Raw genomic sequence first — 18,291 nt, forward strand, 5'->3', positions numbered from 1 at the left:
AACACTGTTGAACCGTTATTTTCTTGTCACTTGATAATGATGTCATGATGACATCAAAACGTTGTGTAAAATTTCTATCGCTCATTTTTATTTTGAAATTCGGTCATGCATGTGAACTTCATGAAGGGGTTTCCATCCCTCTACACAGTACGGCAAATACACACCGGCACTTTGGACATTAAGACCACAACTTCCACAAGAATTCAGTTTCAACTGGTCATCAATCATGACTTTGTACTTTTTACTAAATCCTTCTCACGATAAAATGTGATAGTCAAAGGAGTAAAATTCCTTGGGATAACCATGCATGTAGTATCGATGATGTAATCATGGACGGCCAAAATGAATTACGGGGTGATCAAAAGCACATGGTCAAGTGTCGAGTTGAAACTGTATTGCATGCACTTATTTTGGTTAAATCTAGATGTTTCACTGACCATGAAACACTACAATTGGGGACAAGAATAAAGTGATACGAAGACACGTTTGAAGGAAAGTTATGGTGACAAATGACAAACTTTGTGGAATTAAGCCATCTGATCGTCAAGGAGATAGCATGAATGTGGGGCCAACATGGCAGTGATGGTAAAAGGCATTTCAATTTTATGTGGATGGTCGTGGGATCACAGCAGCTGCTCGAAGGCGTTACTTTTACGTTGTGCAGGAATGGAAGTCCAAGAAATCTTTGAGACCCTAATGGATCTGGGTGTACCTTAAGGGGAATACCACGACGTATACAAGACGCGCAAACCTTAGAGAGATTTACATGGGGCAGTGCCAAATTTTCATTCTTTTTTCAAGGTACTCATGCCCTGTTTCCATAGGTTGAAGAATTTTCCATTAAGCACAGGTTGCATCTCTTTGTCACATTTAAATATAGTCTTACATGGGCCATTATTTACTAGGTCACTACAAATTCTGTTTTGGTGTCCCTTAGGGACAAGATGTGTTTGCTCAACACGGCTGCATTCCATTTACTCTCATCTCTAAATAAGACCTGTGCTTGCAGAATCTTGTGAATTGATTCGCGGTCAGTCCCCTTTCCATTGACGTTTTCAAATGTGGCTTGGTAGTCACGATTCAGGCATGCCGCACCTAATGGGCACCGGGATTTGTCTCTACAATAGAGTCCTAAGGTGATGACATCACAAAAATAAAAGTTTTGAAATTATGGGACATGATGTCATACTCTTATAGAGGATCCTAAAAGATGCCCTTATCCCAAAAATTAGCTCTGAATTGCAATTCCCGATAGAGATATAAGGGATCAAAGTTTGATAGCATCCCATACAAACCCTTCAAAATTTGGTTCAATTCCTTCAGTTTAGAACTGACTCAAAATTAGAGAGATTTACATGGGGTAGTACCAAATTTTCATCCTTTATATTTTGGCTGGGAATTACAATTAAGAGGTAATTTTTGGCAAACACCCTTTTTTAAGGATGCTCTATTCGAAAATGGTGCCAAATCCCATAATTTCTCAAATTTATTTTTTTGTGATGTCACACTTTAGGACTCTATTACATGATCTATCTTGCGGTCATGAATTATCCTATTGGGTAGACTTGCGGTGGATGCTGATTTTTCTTTCTAAATTTGGCATGGAGAATGTATCTTCCACAGGAGAGAAAGTTTAATTTTTTCAGTTTTTCCCCATTCACCTCGGAGGGGAAAACAGACGAAGGAAAGGAGTTCATGTTGGGAAACTAGAAGTTCCCTAAATTTCAGGCTGGAATATCTTAGAAAATCATTGAATGGAAGAGCTTAGGTCAGTACCTTTCCCAAGGTAGAGAAAAGATCCTCCTCCCAGATATCAACCTGACAAGTTCAGCTCGATATCTGGGCTAGAAATCAACAATTCTAAAACACAAGCAATGTGGCTTGGACGCTGGAGAGACGCACAAACCTTTTAACTTTAGATGGCCGAAAGAATCCATCTGCACTCTTGGCATATATTTCTCCTATAGCACTGAACATGCAGACAAACTAAAATTTCAGGAAAAGATTACAATTCTAGAAAAAACTCTCAATGGCTGGAAATGGAGGAAACTCACTCCACTGGGAAGGTTAAACGTTGTTAAGACTTCAGGTTTGTCTAAGCTCATTTACAATGTGTCTGTTCTTACTATTCCCAAGCATTTTGTGAAAGAAATAAACAGGATATCATTCAATTATACATGGGAAGGTAAACCAGCAAAAGTCGAAATTACCATTATTAGAGAAAATAAACTTGGAGGTCTTAAACTGCTAGACTTTGAAAAAAGCCTTATAATCAAATTACTATGTGCATGAATTGTAAAAAACGTTAACAGACCACAAATAGATTTCTCAGTCAGTGATGTTGCTTCTCAAATTTTACACCCAAGTAACAGACAACCAGATATATGTTTAAACAGCATGCAATGAGCAGATGACAACACTGCAAATTTCCACTATTCATAACATGCAGGTGAAATGTGTGTTAAGTAGCATATGAAATTTGTACAGCATATCACTAAAAATTTTCCTGTATAGCACAGGTGAAATGTGTGTAAAGTAGCTGTGACAATTCTTTCACCATTCATTGAGAGTTTATTGGTGAAATTTTTGAAAGATGACACCAACTGATGTTTTTTCTTCATCTATTTTTGTTTTTCCCACAACTGGCATTTGTCCATAGTCAGTCAGAGCCGAAAATGGCATAAACTCAACTCAAATAGATATCAATTCTATAACCTTTGTTTACCAGCGTTTTGTTTTTGAAAATGAGCTCACCATTCAGCTCATTAATAATTTCCTCTTTGAAGGCGAGCTTGTTTTTCAGTTGGTGTAGTTTTTGTCGAGGTCATCCACAACTCTATCAAAGAAAAAAGAAAATTATGTCTTTCAAACCAAATAATTTTTAAAATAAACTTCCCATCTCTACTTGTCTGTCTTTACCCAATTGTGCAATAAAGTGAGAATATTCACACACTGGTGGATGATGTGGATCACAGGAACACTTGTGTTGGAGATTTTGTCCATTTCTTCAAACCAATGATTTTTCCAACCCTCCAAAATAAACCAAACCTGAATTACCATGGTTTCCCATTGGATCACAGCTGCTCACAGCCAGGTTAGCCTTAAGTTTGACTTGAGGAAACTTTCAAATTATAATATTTTTAGTAATATTCTGGATAATGTAAATCAAGAGGCAAATGTAAACAAATACAATTTTGCATTAAGAACCAGTTATTGTATCCAATTTATCAATCCATCGCCAACCAGTTACAGAAAAATAACCAAACTTTTCATGGCATTAAAACAAAACTTCAACCACATTTTGGAATCATTAAAAACAATGTCATGAGAATGGTGCTTATCTAGCAGTCTATTCACTACAACAGACAGCAAAATTGAAACTTGTTAGTTGTTTGTCTTTAGCCATTGGTACAATAAAGTGAGAATATTCAAACACTTGTGTTGGAGACCTCATGCGTTTCTTCAAACCAATGAATTTTCGAACCCCCCAAAACAAACCAAAAACGCTTTTTATTCCAGGCTTGGCTTGTAAAGGGGCTCCACAAAAAATTAGCCTGACAGCCACTGCACCTAACAGCTATTCCATCTTCCACACCAGCAAGTCACTACAGCCTACACAAGTTCTCTCTTTCTTTGCGCAATTGCCTGTCCATAGGAAGTTATCGGCTTTTTCAGCCATACCAGGCTATTCTTCACAGCCACATTCACATCAATGCTCTTTCTTTATTGAAATAAGACCCATAGACAAACAGTAATTTTGTTACTCAATTACTTGCAATGTTTTTTTCAGATAAAGAAACTCTTTTACCATTTTTTATAACTATTCAAATAGAAATCGCTCTTTCACATACGCACAAAATGCTCATGTAAAAGATCAGCAAAAAACGTTTCAAGTAGCACTATAGAGGTAGAGCTTGTAGAGCCCAGGATTATAGCCCAGCCACCATCTGAATGCTGTTCCATCCTCCTCACCAGCCACCATCACTGGTACCCAAAAAAGTTGTCTGCACCTTTACATGAAATGGACTAAAATAACATCAGACTTTCGAAATGTGTTATGATATTAAGAGAGCAATTCCAATTAAGCAGTACTCATTAATGTTAAAAAGCTATAAAAAAAATGTTGTTACCAATATACATAACTAAAAGTTGTTAATTTCTATTGAGTTGATTTTGTCAGCTTCATCTATGTTATGCAATGTCATAGAGAAACAAAGGGAGTGACAAGTTAACAGAGGCTAGATTTGTGTTAACTTAACAGCATTTTTTCGGTTTTTGCTACCAGAAGGCAAAACGATATTTGTTTTAAACTATTGTATAAATATTTTGGCTTGCTTGTTTATAAATTAATTCCACAAACAGTGCATCTGCAGCTCGCCTGCCTTAGGTTAACACAACACAAGATGGGAGTTTGTACTCAATTGCATGCATGTATTGAAGCACATGGTTCACAAAAGTAAACACTGGTGCTGTAGGTTCACAAATTAATCATAGAAATCACTTCAACGCATAAACAAACTCTCACAAGGGCATGGCAACTAGTCTATACATTGCATCAGGTGCACAATGAGTGCAACAAAAATACGTAGGCACAGCCAGCATTAGACTAGGAAAGACACATTTAATAGACTACAATAAGATCAGACTTAAGGAATGTGTTATGATATCCAAAGTATAATTTTCAGTAATACTACACACTACTAAAATGTTCAAAAACTAATAACTTGTTGTCAACAATGTAATACACATCGATTCAGTTTATTTTGTCTTTCAGATGGCGTACAAATGTCCAAATTGCCCGCACAAGTGCAAGCAGCCAACAGAATTAACGAGACACGTGACGACCCATACAGGTAAGCAGCCTTTTTCCTGTGAAGAATGCGGGAAAAAGGTTTGCTCGCCAGTTATCACTTGACCCAGCATACACAAACTCATCCAAAAACTGAGTATTTAAATATAGTTTGGCATTAATCACCAGTTATTATATCCAATCTACACATATTAATCCATTGATCTGTGGATCATCAATTGTTCACGGAGAATAACCAAAATTTTCATGGCTTCAAAACACACCGGTAACCTCCAAACAAATTTTGATGTTATCTGAAGCAATGTCAGGAGAATGATGCTTATCTGACAGTCCATTTACTATAATGGGTAGTGCAAAAAGTATAAATTGAAAGGTTTTTGAGATTTACTCAAAATCAAACAAAGGATTTTTTATTCTTGTATACATTCTACTTGCTGTACATCATATTTTGAGATAGTGGTATTGGCTGTTCTTATAGATTTCATACCTGGTCAGCACAAATTCACACTTTACTGATTTTCAATTAGTCTGGTTGTTAGTCTTTACCCATACCATTTGTGCCCTCAAGAGAGAATGAGCATTGCCAGCCAGTCTGACACCTTTTTTCACCATCCATGTTATTTTTAGTGTGAATCAAGCAAAGATAAGTTTTGCAGAGGTCACCCTATTCTTCAAACTAACAAACTGTTCAACATTTGCAAACAAACCAGTGAACTGTTCCACACTTCAAAGCAAACCAAAGCTTTTTCTTTTTAATTTGCATGTTCAGTCGCATGTAAAAAAAAATTAGAATTAACTATTGTTGGTAATTGCAAAGTCGCCTCAACTATGCGTGGCGGAAAAAACAGGTCATGTGACTTAAGTTTCAAAAGGAAAAATTTATCATGTAACGGTATTCGAAGCCAAGTCATCAACAGTCGTAAACATAAACATCAAGATAGCGATCAAAGGGATCTGACACTCAGGAACACGAACTAAGTTTCGAAATAGTTTGTCGCTTCGATTTAGATTGTAGTAAATAGTAATTTATCTCGTAATTATTTCAATTTCAGTTGACTACGATGTAACCACGGACACAACGAGCCATGTAAACTCTAGTTTAAATAAATCTGACAGCTTTTGATCCCTGGTGGACTAATCTTCAAAATAAGTAGTACCTTCAACCATAGGAGTGAATAACTTTTCTTCCAGGGTTGTACTGGGGGCTCCACAGGACTAAGCCTGACAGCCATCTTACAGCCATTCTTACTCTCTACACAAGCCATTGTAACTGGTGCCCAAACTAGTTCATACATTACTTCCCAGAGGTATTACCTCGTCTGTTATGCCACAGTATTTTTACCCAGGCAGTGAGGCCTGGGTTTAAATTTTGGCTCCGTTTTTTTTTCCACGTTCAGTCACAAATCGTCGTCTGGTCTCTAAAACGCGTGCGTCACCTGTGCATGCGCACAGCACATGGAATTTACAGAAGTTGTCGTCATGAAAAGTTTGCACGGATTCCATGATTTCTAGCGCGATGAAATCACATACAAATGAACACACCGTTCGAGGTAGACCAACACTAAAGGACATTAAGCGTTTTCAAAACAGGTCGGTCTGCAAGCCTTATGAGAGATCAATTTAGGAGTGAACATTTTGAATGAATTTATTAAGAATCATGTTATACCAAAGGAGCCATCAACCATGGCTATCAACTCTTCAACTTGATAAAAAGCTTCTTCAGAAGCGTCATTGTATTTTCAGACATGATCGTGAACCAAGCAGAATCCCAGCATGAACTCAAGAACGTCTAAGCAACAAGAGCAGAAAGGTTAGAGAATTTGTTTACGAATGTTCAAGTACACCTAAGTAAAACGCTCTGAGAAACTTTGTAAAGTATAATAAAGATAAGATCTCGAACTGAACGATATTCTCTTGTTATTCTCTTGTAACAGAGTTATGTGTCTTTACAAGAATGAAACTCATGTAGCAAATTATTGTACATTTAAGCTGAAAGAAACTAATGTACGTTGACCCCAGCAAAACAATTCTTGGCTTGAACTGTCACACAATCCTGACGCAATAAAAAATTTATTCGAAAACCATTTAGTGGATAAAATCTTTGAACAACTTTAAAAGCACTATTAGAAAGTTTGACGTTAGCTCTCTGCTGGACGACGGATGTATGTGTTGTTCTTGCTGTTCATCTATGTAGTTAGTTGTTAAATAACTATTAGGTGATAATATTATGATAGTATTTATCATCAAATTAGTTTTTTTTTATTAAATTTTAATATTTTCTTAATTTTACTAAGTCCTAGGTGAATACATCTTACTTTATATCTTAGTCTCCCCAATTAGTAGAGCACTTGTGCTCAGCTATTAACACTGAGACTTAAATAAAGTTGTCATTCATTCATTCATTCAATCAAGAAATTGTCAGGTTATAGGAGATTACTGTGCGTTTTCTCAAGCTCAGATATTTGTCGCAATATTTTGCACAAATTTACAGGGACCAGTATGGAGCTGCCATGTTGGTGTGTACCTCCGCGATATGCCAACATTGCGGCCAGAAAATAATGTAAACATCTGGAACTAACTTTGGCTATCTAGGCAATTGATTACCTGTGCTGAACAAACAAGCATTTACATAAGCACTTTTCCTAAAACTTTAACTTCTGAATGGGCTAAAACTCACGAGATAAGTATATGATTTTGACAAACACATTTGTAAGTCTATGTCACGCACCGCCATAACTATAAAAAATTCAAAATGTCTTGCTTGCTTGAGAAACGCAAATAACGACATAGGCTAAGGAAAATAGACTGAAACGTTTATAGGCTGATATAAAGACCTTGACTCATTTCACAGCCTGAAGACCTCCAAACAAGTAATAAGCTATTAATCGATTCCAAGAAATGCAATCAAAAGTAGAATAGCTTAAGCACATCAACTTGATTGAATTTCGTACAACTTCAAATGCAGAACATTTAGCAAATTGCAATATGTAACAACTGCCTGGGTACACGCAGCAAAGCGTCTAGTTTCAATTGCGGTCGCACTCCTCTTCACCACAGTGCTACATATTTTCACCTGCGGTGGACGTGAGGTGGGAGCACACGGCAAAGACAAGGTTTTGCCACAACTTGATGGGTCCATAGTTTCAGGTGGTACCATAGTATTTTACCCAAAACGTCCACACAAAAAGGCTTTTAGACAGTGACAACAAAATTTTAATTCTTATCATTATCATGCCTGGCTACAACTATGGTATTTTTAAAGGAAACATGGTTTGCAGAGCTCATGCATTTCTAAAAGCCAAGACATAGTCCAACACATTAAATGACAACGTACTATTAAAGATTAAAGATTAAAGATTAAACACTCTCAAACAAACCGACTGATATTGTCACCAATTCACATCGATAAAAGTTATTTTTGTTTCAGATGATGCACTTGTACCAATGTTGGTTCTGCTAAAAAAGATTCATGCGCCCTGACAAGCTGCAGAAGCGCATGAGCACCCATACCACGAGCAGCCTTTACCATGCAAGGAATGTGGGAGAAGATTTGCTTGATAGCATCCTTTCATGCGACATGCACAAGTTCATGCCACACGTGATTAGCAGTTAATTATAATTTAGCATTAACCACTAGTTATAATATCCAACAAAATTTTCTCTGCTTCAAAACAACCTCCAATCACAATTTTATATTATTTCAAGCAATGTCATGATCATGGGAATGTTGTTTATCTAGCAGTTCATTTTCTGTAATAGGTACTTGAAAAAGTATAATTTAAAAGGTTTTGTGATATACTTGAGAGCAAACATAATTTTTTTCACTCTTGTATACTTTACATTCTGTTCTTCATACTTTGACACCTTGGTATTAGCCTTTTTATATATCACATACCTGGAAAGGACAAATTTCCCCGTTACTGATTTTTAATTAGTTTGGTTCTCGCTTTCATGAAACTATTGTTTGCTTGCAAAAGTATATATGCAGCAGATCACATGTAGTATCAATCAAAAACGGAGACGAAGTCACCGGAAACATTGCGGGATGAAACCTTGAAGCGACTTGCTGAACTGTGTGGTCACCAAAATAAATTAAGGACGGCTAAATCAAGGCAGCAAACAGAACTGGATGAACTTAACATCGGCACAGCTCAAGGAGAACAAGAAGATCTTTTAGATCTTATAACCAGGCTTTTAAAATTTAACTGTTTCCTTAGCACTACAGTCGCAACGCAGTGCACATTCCAAAGCAGTGTTTCCACCAGAGTGCACCACTGCGGGAATCCCGCGTTGCAATCAGAGATGGCCCCCAGAAAAACGAAGAAATGGCCCATTTGGACCTTTCCTTTTAAAGACTACAAGCTTAACCGGGTGTAGTCTTTTAAAAGCCATCCCAGGGCTTGAAATTGCGACTGATACGGTCACCAATGTAACTAATATTTCATCCTTGGTGACCAAAATTCGGCAAAAATTCTGGTTTAGTCACCATAATGGCAACTACATTTCTCTGTGTGTTGACAATCAATCTGGTTATTTTGTCACACATTGTCCTTCTAGGTAATCATATTGAAAGATCTTTGCTTCTAAAACATTTAACATAAGAAAAGAACTCAATCCATTCTTTTGCTTTGCTGTATTGATTATCTCACATCGGAAAACTTCCAAGTTTGATATCGCCCTATAATGCATTGCAAACCCTTGATCATTGACTATGTCATGTATGCCTAAGAATTGTTCTCTTGTAATGCACAGATCATACTAGTATCTGATTCAAAAGAAATTTATTGAGTAGAAACACTTCAAAAGGCACCTACTATTAAATTTTATGCTAGATCTTAATAAACTGCTTTATTTTCCTTGGTACCCTGACGCATTTTTTTTTCTCTAGCTTTCAATTTATTGGCCCCTTTCCTTAAAAACTGGCCCCTAAAAAAGGTCTTCGGGGGCCACTTTGGTCCTCTGGCTGAAACACTGCAAAGCAGTCCTTGATGATTCATTGATTACTGTAGACACCACATCACTTGATCAATACAAACTGTAATATTGCACCATTAAATATTTTGTGAAATCTATGATGACGTAATGGTCTTAATCTGCAACTTTCTTCAGGATATGTATAGGCATGAATGACATGAACGATTCGATAGTATCACTATTAACAGCTTTCTTGCTTAAAAGTCATGATTAAATTTAATTGGTTTTTCCACGAGTAAAGGGCTAACAAAGTAGTCATGCAACTCACATAATTCAAGAATTACGCTATCCACTGCTATCTTTAGTACGGTGGTTATTTCCCTGCCAATGATGTAATCCTTGCACATTCTGACACGTTCTTTGCTCGCTTGCAAATATTTAATTTTTTTCCGATCTCTGAACACACTTCCATAAAACAGCAAGACAATTCACTTCTCTTGTCTAAAAACACAAAAATACTTGGGAAATTATGGTTAGATCAATGACTGTTACTCCTGGCAAAATAAAAGTTCAAAACAAGCATGTTATTCAACACGCTGCACAAGAGAAAGTTGCAACATCGACACATTCCATGGATGACGTAATTGCTTTTTATGTGTTCAATACTTGTTTGGAATCAAGCGCTTCAACAACACAAAAAGGCAATATGTTTGGTACTAAATAAAGAGTAAAATAATCAAAGACCCGCTGAGGATTTGGCCGAGAGGAAGTCTGGGTCTGGTCACATGCAGATAAAAAGCCAGATACAAGCAGTCCAGACAAATTGACAAAGTCCAGCAAGAAACATGTATGGAATTGGCCGGCAGACTGCATAGACCAGAGCCTTAATCAAGGTTAAAAATGCACTCTCGATCTCATAATGTAACATGCTAGAGGAGAAATTTGCTATGCCCAGCCTGACTGCCATGTACTAAAACAGTGTGGAAATTGAAGTAGTTTGCATTCCTGGAAAGAGAAGAAAGGTTTCAAACAGTACTGCAGTCCACCATTCCATATCCACCATATCCGCCATTATCAAGTTTTTTAACAAAAGTTAACTAGAAATGCAAACTTTTGGTGTACAAGCCTCACTTTCTTTTAGCACAAATAGTCCTGAAACCCATGGTATCATAAATTCAAAAGTAAAATGCAGAGATACAACTTCTCCAACAGGCCTTTAGTATTCGCAAAAAGGTGCTAACTTGTGAGAATCATTACAGGCTTGTTGCATGCAGATTACAAAGAAAATCTAATGACTAGATTTTCTACAAATAAACAAAACCGATTTTAAAGGCCTGTTTATATTTATTCATGTTCCCATGGCAACGGCACATACGTCAGCTTAACCATCAAAAAACCAAAGTTTGTGTTGTTAACTTGCTTGCTGCCATTTTTGGCAACCAACGGATCAAGGGTTTTAGAGAAAAAGGTGAGTGAAACTCATGTATCAAAAACTGTGTTCAGCCACCTTAACCTATTGTATAAATATTTTGGCTTAGTTGTTTATAAATTAATTCCACAAACAGTGCATGTGCAGCTGGCCTGCCTTTGGTTAACACAACACAAGAGGCAAGATGGGGGTTTGTACTCAACTGCATGCATGTATTCAAGCACATACTTCATAAAAGTAAACACTGGTGCAGCAGGCTCAAAAATTAATCATAGAAATCACTTTAACCCATTAACAAACTCTTGCAAGGGCATGGCATGTAGTCCATGCATTGCATCATGTGCACAATGGTAAAGTTTGCATGCGAGCCAAGTGGCCCATCAGGCCGGAGCTTATCCCGGTTTCTGTAGCATGAAGCGACTAGGATTATTTCTACTCCCCCCCGGATGGGCTGCTAGTCCATCGCAGGGTTACCCCCAGCATTAAGTTCGTCGGTACCCATTTATACACCTGGGTGGAGAGAGGCACTGGAGAGTAAAGTGTCTTGCCCAAGAACACAACACAATGTTCCCGGCCAGGACTTGAACCCGGACCGCTCAATCCAGAGATGAGCGCACCAACCATGAGGCCACTGCGCCTCCCATACGTGCACAATGAGTGCACCAAAAATATGTAGGCACAGCTAGCATTAGACTAGGAAAGAAACATTTAATAGACTACAATAAGATCAGACTTAAGGAATGTGTTATGATATTAAAAGTATACATTTCAATAATATTTAGCTCTACTAAAACTTTCAAAAACTCAGAAATTGTTGTCACCAATATAACAGACATCAATTCATTTTCCCATTTTGTCTTTTAGATGGTGTACAGATTTCCAAATTGCCCACACAAGTACAAGTGGCCAACAGAATTAGCGAGGCACATGAGGACCCATATCAGCAAGCAGCCATTTTCCTGTGAAGAATGCAGAAAAAAGGTTTGCTCGCCAGTATTTTTGTGCACTCAGCCAGTCTGACACCTTTTTTACCATCCATGTTATTTTTAGTATGAATCAAACGAACATCAGTTTTGCAGAACTTACGCTATTCTTCAAACCAAAGAATTGTTCAACATTTGCAAACAAACCAGTGAACTGCTCGACACTCCAAAGCAAACCAAAGCTTTTTCTTCTCTTCCAGGGCTGTACTGGGGGCTCCATTCTACTCTCTAAACAAGCCACTGTCACTGGTGCTCAAACTAGTTCTGTCTCTCCCCTTTCCACACATTCTTGTTCACGGAAAGTCCGACTCCTTGTTGGTTTTTTCAACGGCACAAGGTTACCCCTCACAACAGGGTTTTTTTTTTAAACCAAGACCAATAAACTAACTGCAGATGACTAAATACAGGTGTGACTCCCTCACTTGCAATCTTTTCAACAGATAAAGATACTCTCACCTTGTTTTAAAGACTGTTTAAATAAAAATCTCTTTTTCAAATGCCCCCGTGAAGAATGAACGAAAAGGCTTGAAAATATGTGGGCATTGGCAGCCAGTCTTTTTCTCACCTTCTGACATGGTGATGATAATGATATTTTTGGTGTGAATCAAGGAAACACATGTTTTGCAGAACTCATGCATTTCTATAAACCAAAAAATTGTCCAACACTCCCAAACAAACCAACTGATGTTGTCCACAGATGATGCGCCTGTACAAAAATGTGGGTCCTGTTCAAAAAGATTTATGCGCCCTGCCGAGCTGCAGAGGCACATGAGGACCCATACCAGGAACAGCCTTTTCCCTGCGAGAACTGTGGGAGAAGATTTGCTCAGCAGCATGTTTAAATGCAACATGTACAAGTTCATCCCAAACCTGATTAGCAGTTAACTAAAATTTGCCATGAACCACTAGTTATGATATCCAACAGAATTTTATCTGCTTCGAAACACAATTTTAGATTATTTGAAGCAATGTCATGATCATGTCTATCTGGCCGTTCATTTACTTCAATAGGTAGTTGAAAAAGCATAATTTGAAAGGTCTTGTGATATTCTTGAAAGCAAACATAATTTTTTTCCACTCTTGTATATTTCACGCTCTGTTCATCATACTTTGAGACCTTGGTATCAGCCTTTTTATATATTACATACCATATATCATATGGCTGATAATGTGGATCATACAAACACTTGTGCTGAAGACCTTGTGCATTTCTTCAAAGTAATGAATTTTCCAACCCTCCAAAACAAACCAAAGCTGTATAATATATGGACGGAGGCAGGACTTTGCAATGGAGCACTAGGAACAGTAGTTGATATTTTTTTTCCTGAAGGACAGCAACCCCCATCTCTACCAATTTGTGTTATTGTTCAATTTGATGAACCCTACAATGGACCTTCTGTATCTCCTGACCTGCCAAGGTGTGTTCCAATTTGTCCCATTACCCAAATTTCTCAAAGTTTAGGCTACAATGCTGAAAAGCAACAACTACCTTTACAGTTAGCTTGGGCAATGACAATCCATAAATGCCAAGGTCTTACATTAGAAAAGGCTTGGATAGACCTTGGAAAATCAGAAAATGTTACTGGTATGACATATGTTGTATTAAGTAGGGTAAGAAACTTGTCTGACCTTGTTTTAGAACCTTTAACCTTTGAAAGATTGTAAGCTGCTAAGAAATCACCAAATTTGCAACATAGAATATCAGAGGAACGTAGACTTGACAGGCTTTCGCAAACAACATTACTCGAATTCAGTAGTAATCTACGCAAACAATCTTTATAATGTACATTAACTACAAAAAAACTTTCACACCTTAGGTTAACTCTCAGTAAAAAAATAACCATATACTTACTTTAAAAAAAAACAAAAAACAAATGAGTGACATCCTATTTTTCATTTTTTTAGAATTAAAGATGTCATCAAAGAGGCATTTTAAAGGTGAGTTCAAAAATTTTCTAACAACTTACTATTTCACCTCTCATGAGGCTTATTTCGAAACATAACTTCTATAGGATACCATGGATGGTATCCCCTTTAGGATATACGGCCAACTTGGACCAAAAAAGGTAAGAAGAAACTGTATGCCACCTGAAGGGATTGCCAAATAAATCTATTCAAACAGAACTTTGTTTTTTTTGGTAATTATGACAATTAAACTATTAAAAAAAAAATTTTGTGTGCATTATGAACAACATTTAGACATCACCAAGATCTCAAAACCAGCAAGACATTTTGTGTAAATTTAGAAAGGAAACATTCACGTTCAAACACAACATTCCAGAGGCTTTGATTATTGCTACAAGAAGCGAAACTTAACAAAAAGCTGCTGGCCTGCCTAAAGTAGTAAAGGGGGTGCTTATAGACTTTATAAGCACCCCCTTTACTACTGCCCAATTTATTTGTTCCCCATGGGAGTGACCTGATATCATTTACATGTATATGCGCACTAATGCAGCAAACATAAAGATGACTTTAAGCCGAAGATGCTAGATTCTTAATACCACCTTGAAATTTTTGATACATATAGCCCTAAATTTTTTTCGTATTTTACGTTTTAGTGAACATTATATTACGATAAAACTGTTATAGTTCTTATTATAAGGACAATGATGACATAACAGCCTGAAATTTTACTGTTTCTTCTCTTTAGAAAACAAGCACAGCTATGTTCATAATGTATCACCAGTGAAAACAGCCACAAAAACCAAAAATGAATGGTTTGATTTCCAACTTCAACTTTCGCCAACAATGCTACGAAGAGTGGTGGCGTTTGATAAATCGAAGCAACCAACAATGAAACACTTTCAGGAAACTAAATCACCTGTATTGGTGAAGAACCTCCTTGTACCAGTATGAAAGCAACGATTGGCTTTTAAACCACCAGTCGCATGTCCCACAGTGCTGAAATGCTGATGTTTCATTCTCTTATGTACAAGACGTAAAGCCGGAAAATTCAGAAGCAACATCGCAAGAAGCATGTGATGTCACTTTGCAAGAACCACAAAAAATAGCACCAAACCAAAAAGTCAATGTCCGTGCAACCCTGTCAATGGGTACAAAAGAACCCAAGAAAATTGAAACCAAGTCCGGTCAAACTTTGACAGTCAAAGAAGACTGTATCTTACAAGACGGCAGCGACACGATGGAAATCCACATATGGGAGCCAGTATTTGCCCAACTCATGAACAATAAGGCCTACTACTTCAAAAACTTAACACTACGATACTATGCAGGATCAAAATTCCTAAGCACTAACAAAAATACAAGTCACACTGAAGATTCCACGACCCTCCAAAAGCTTGTGGGACCAGAAATGTTGACAAATCCTGACAGAGATTGCTGCAAGTGAAGTGAAATTCATTTCCAACTTAAACATATTTCTTGCTTGTCAAATCTACAAAAAACCGCGTTGGGGATGAGTCAGGAGAATCAGTTAGATGCCAAAACTGTAAAGTGCGACAATGAGTTAAAAACTGCAAATGTGAAGGATCTGTAGAGAACTGCATTCAAGATGGGGAGGCAGAATTGTGGCTCTCCACATTTACAAATGAACTAGTAGAACTATTAAAAAAAAACAAAAAGTCTGGAAAGCACAGAAGATGACATAGAGGATGCCCTCATGGGATTAATAGACATCAAATTCAAATACAACTGCAAGAATAACATTGTTCAAGAAATCGGGAGCCAGTAATTTGCTCACAAAAGTGTACACCACTAGAGCATGCCCTCATCGGACAAACCAATTTCAAAGTAAAATAGAACTACAAGCAAGTTGAACAATAACTGTTTTGAAAATATTTTAATGCGTTTTTATCTGTCCTTGCAACTTGGACAATAACTGTTTTGTCACTATTTAAATGCGTTTTTATCTTCCCTTGCAAATTGGACAATAACTGGTTTGTCATCATTTCAATGCATTTTTATCTTTCCTTGCAAGAGGAACAATAATTGTTTCCTCGATATTTTAATGAGCTTCTAGCTGTCCTTGCAAGTCAAAAAATAACTGTTTGGTCAACATTTTATGAGTTTTATCTTCTTTTGCAAGTTGGACAATAACTGTTTTGTTATTTTTTTTTAATGCATTTTTATCTTCCCTTGCAAGTTAGACAATAACTGTTTTGCTATCATTTTAATGACTTTTTATCTTTCCTTGCAAGTTGGACAATAACTGTTTTGTTATCATTTTAATGACTTCTTATCTTTCCTTGCAAGTCGGGCAGTAACTGTTTCATTATCATTTCGATAATGCCCCGACAGTGTTCCTACATGTAGCAGTAACAAACACTGACTTCATTTTATATGTTATAAGTTGTGTTATGACATTTTCAAATTCTTGTATTTTTATCCATTTCTGTTTGGGTGTCTTTTTAAGGCATTTCTATGCTCTTTCTATGTTTACATTAAAATATTTGTGATTGATACCATTAATTAAACAATGAATCGTTCAGAGAGTTGTAGTAATTTTAGGAAACGGAAAACTTTAACTCCACAGCTTCATTAGGGACTAGTCACTAAATGAAGTGAGGAGTGGGCCAAAGCAGAAAAGGGGTGGGTCAGTCAGTTTTGAACCAGAACGAAGGGGTGAGTCAAAAATTTGAGCCACCACTTTTCCAATAGCATCGCTTCCCCCCCTGTCGTACTTATTGACCAGTCCCTCATTGTGTAGCACAGAATATTCACAAAGCACGACAAACACCTACTTTGAGGACTACTTAAAAATAAATCCTCATTTCCCCACATCCCATGAGAAAAAATAATCTATCAGACAAACAAACTCATAAGGAAAACATCGCAAGGTATACCCTCCAGGTTTGGTGATGGCTCCTCAACATTACTGTTTAAAAAAACAAATCGCTCCTTAATAAACAAGCTCCTTTTCACTTTAATTCAACCCTCTTCTACATAAAATACAGAGAAATCAATATACCCTCTGTGTAATGTTCCCACGATCTACAACACACAAAAAGGTACCTTTCCACACGTTCCATAGAAAACAAATTATTTCACCTCGTTGGCACTTGCCGAGAGGTACAACTAGTTTTAAGTTAGCTCTTGGCCTTTGTTCTTAAATTACTTCATTATTGTTAAATTTAGTTTATGTACATACTTAGTATATTTTAATATTGTACTGCTCTTTTGATGATTGTATGCATGTTAAAAAGCACAATAAAAATAAATAAACTGTGACTGTGCATGAGTCCTGTTGGAGACTCGGCCTGCCAAGAAAGTTGTTGCATAATCTGATCACTCCTAGCTATCACTGGTTAATTACCCACCAACAAAATAAATCAACACTGGAACTTAACAGATGAAAGACCCCTCATTTACATCTCAAAGTGTCCACCATTCTGTGAAATTTGGTGCGAGTGATTTGAATTCGGTGTGAGTGATTTGAATTGTGAGTGATTTAAATTTGGTGTGCGTTTATGGGCCACCGTAGATAGAGGGTACTCGACGAAGCAACTTGAATAGTAAATAAGCTTATCTAAGTGTAACTCTTGTGTTAAAATATCCTGATTCTTTCATTTGTTTTTACTGTGTTCGGCAAGCCTACTTGTAAAGTACGATTTGTTATTGCAGAGTGAAGCCCCAGTAAAAGCTCTTAGAGCGTCTAGTTCTTGAAATATTCGCAAATTTTTGCAAATCTCAGCCTCGCTATTCTTATAACATATATCCTTATAAAAAAAAAAAAAAAAGAAGAAGAAGAGTGTAACGAAGTTCTCTAAACCCGAAAGTGCCCGAAATTAAGGCCATCCGGTGTCCGGAAAAAGCTAATTAAGGCAACATAATGTAAAAAAAAAATGATCTTCCTCCTCCAAAGTTTCATTCGAACCTGCTTGTGTTAGTTTGGCGGTTCAGCCTAATCCCCCAGTTCTCCAAAAGTAGCGAATTGCAGATATTACCACAAAAAGAGATTGCTAAATCCGAAAATAAAGCCTGAAAAACCGAGTAGTCTTTCTGCATTCAGGGCGAAACAAGGAAATATTTGAAAGAATCGCATAACATGTGCGTGCCAGGCTGACCTTGTTTAACACTCCCGGCGACGGCCATTCTAAAATTCGCGGGTATTCACCTCAAAAACAGTCTAACAATCAATATGCAACATGAGTGAAAATAAGGTTTGTATTATACAAACTGTGTACTCCAGTCAAACA

Source organism: Orbicella franksi, chromosome 8 (assembly GCF_964199315.1).
Source record: "Orbicella franksi chromosome 8, jaOrbFran1.1, whole genome shotgun sequence".
NCBI lineage: Eukaryota > Metazoa > Cnidaria > Anthozoa > Scleractinia > Merulinidae > Orbicella > Orbicella franksi.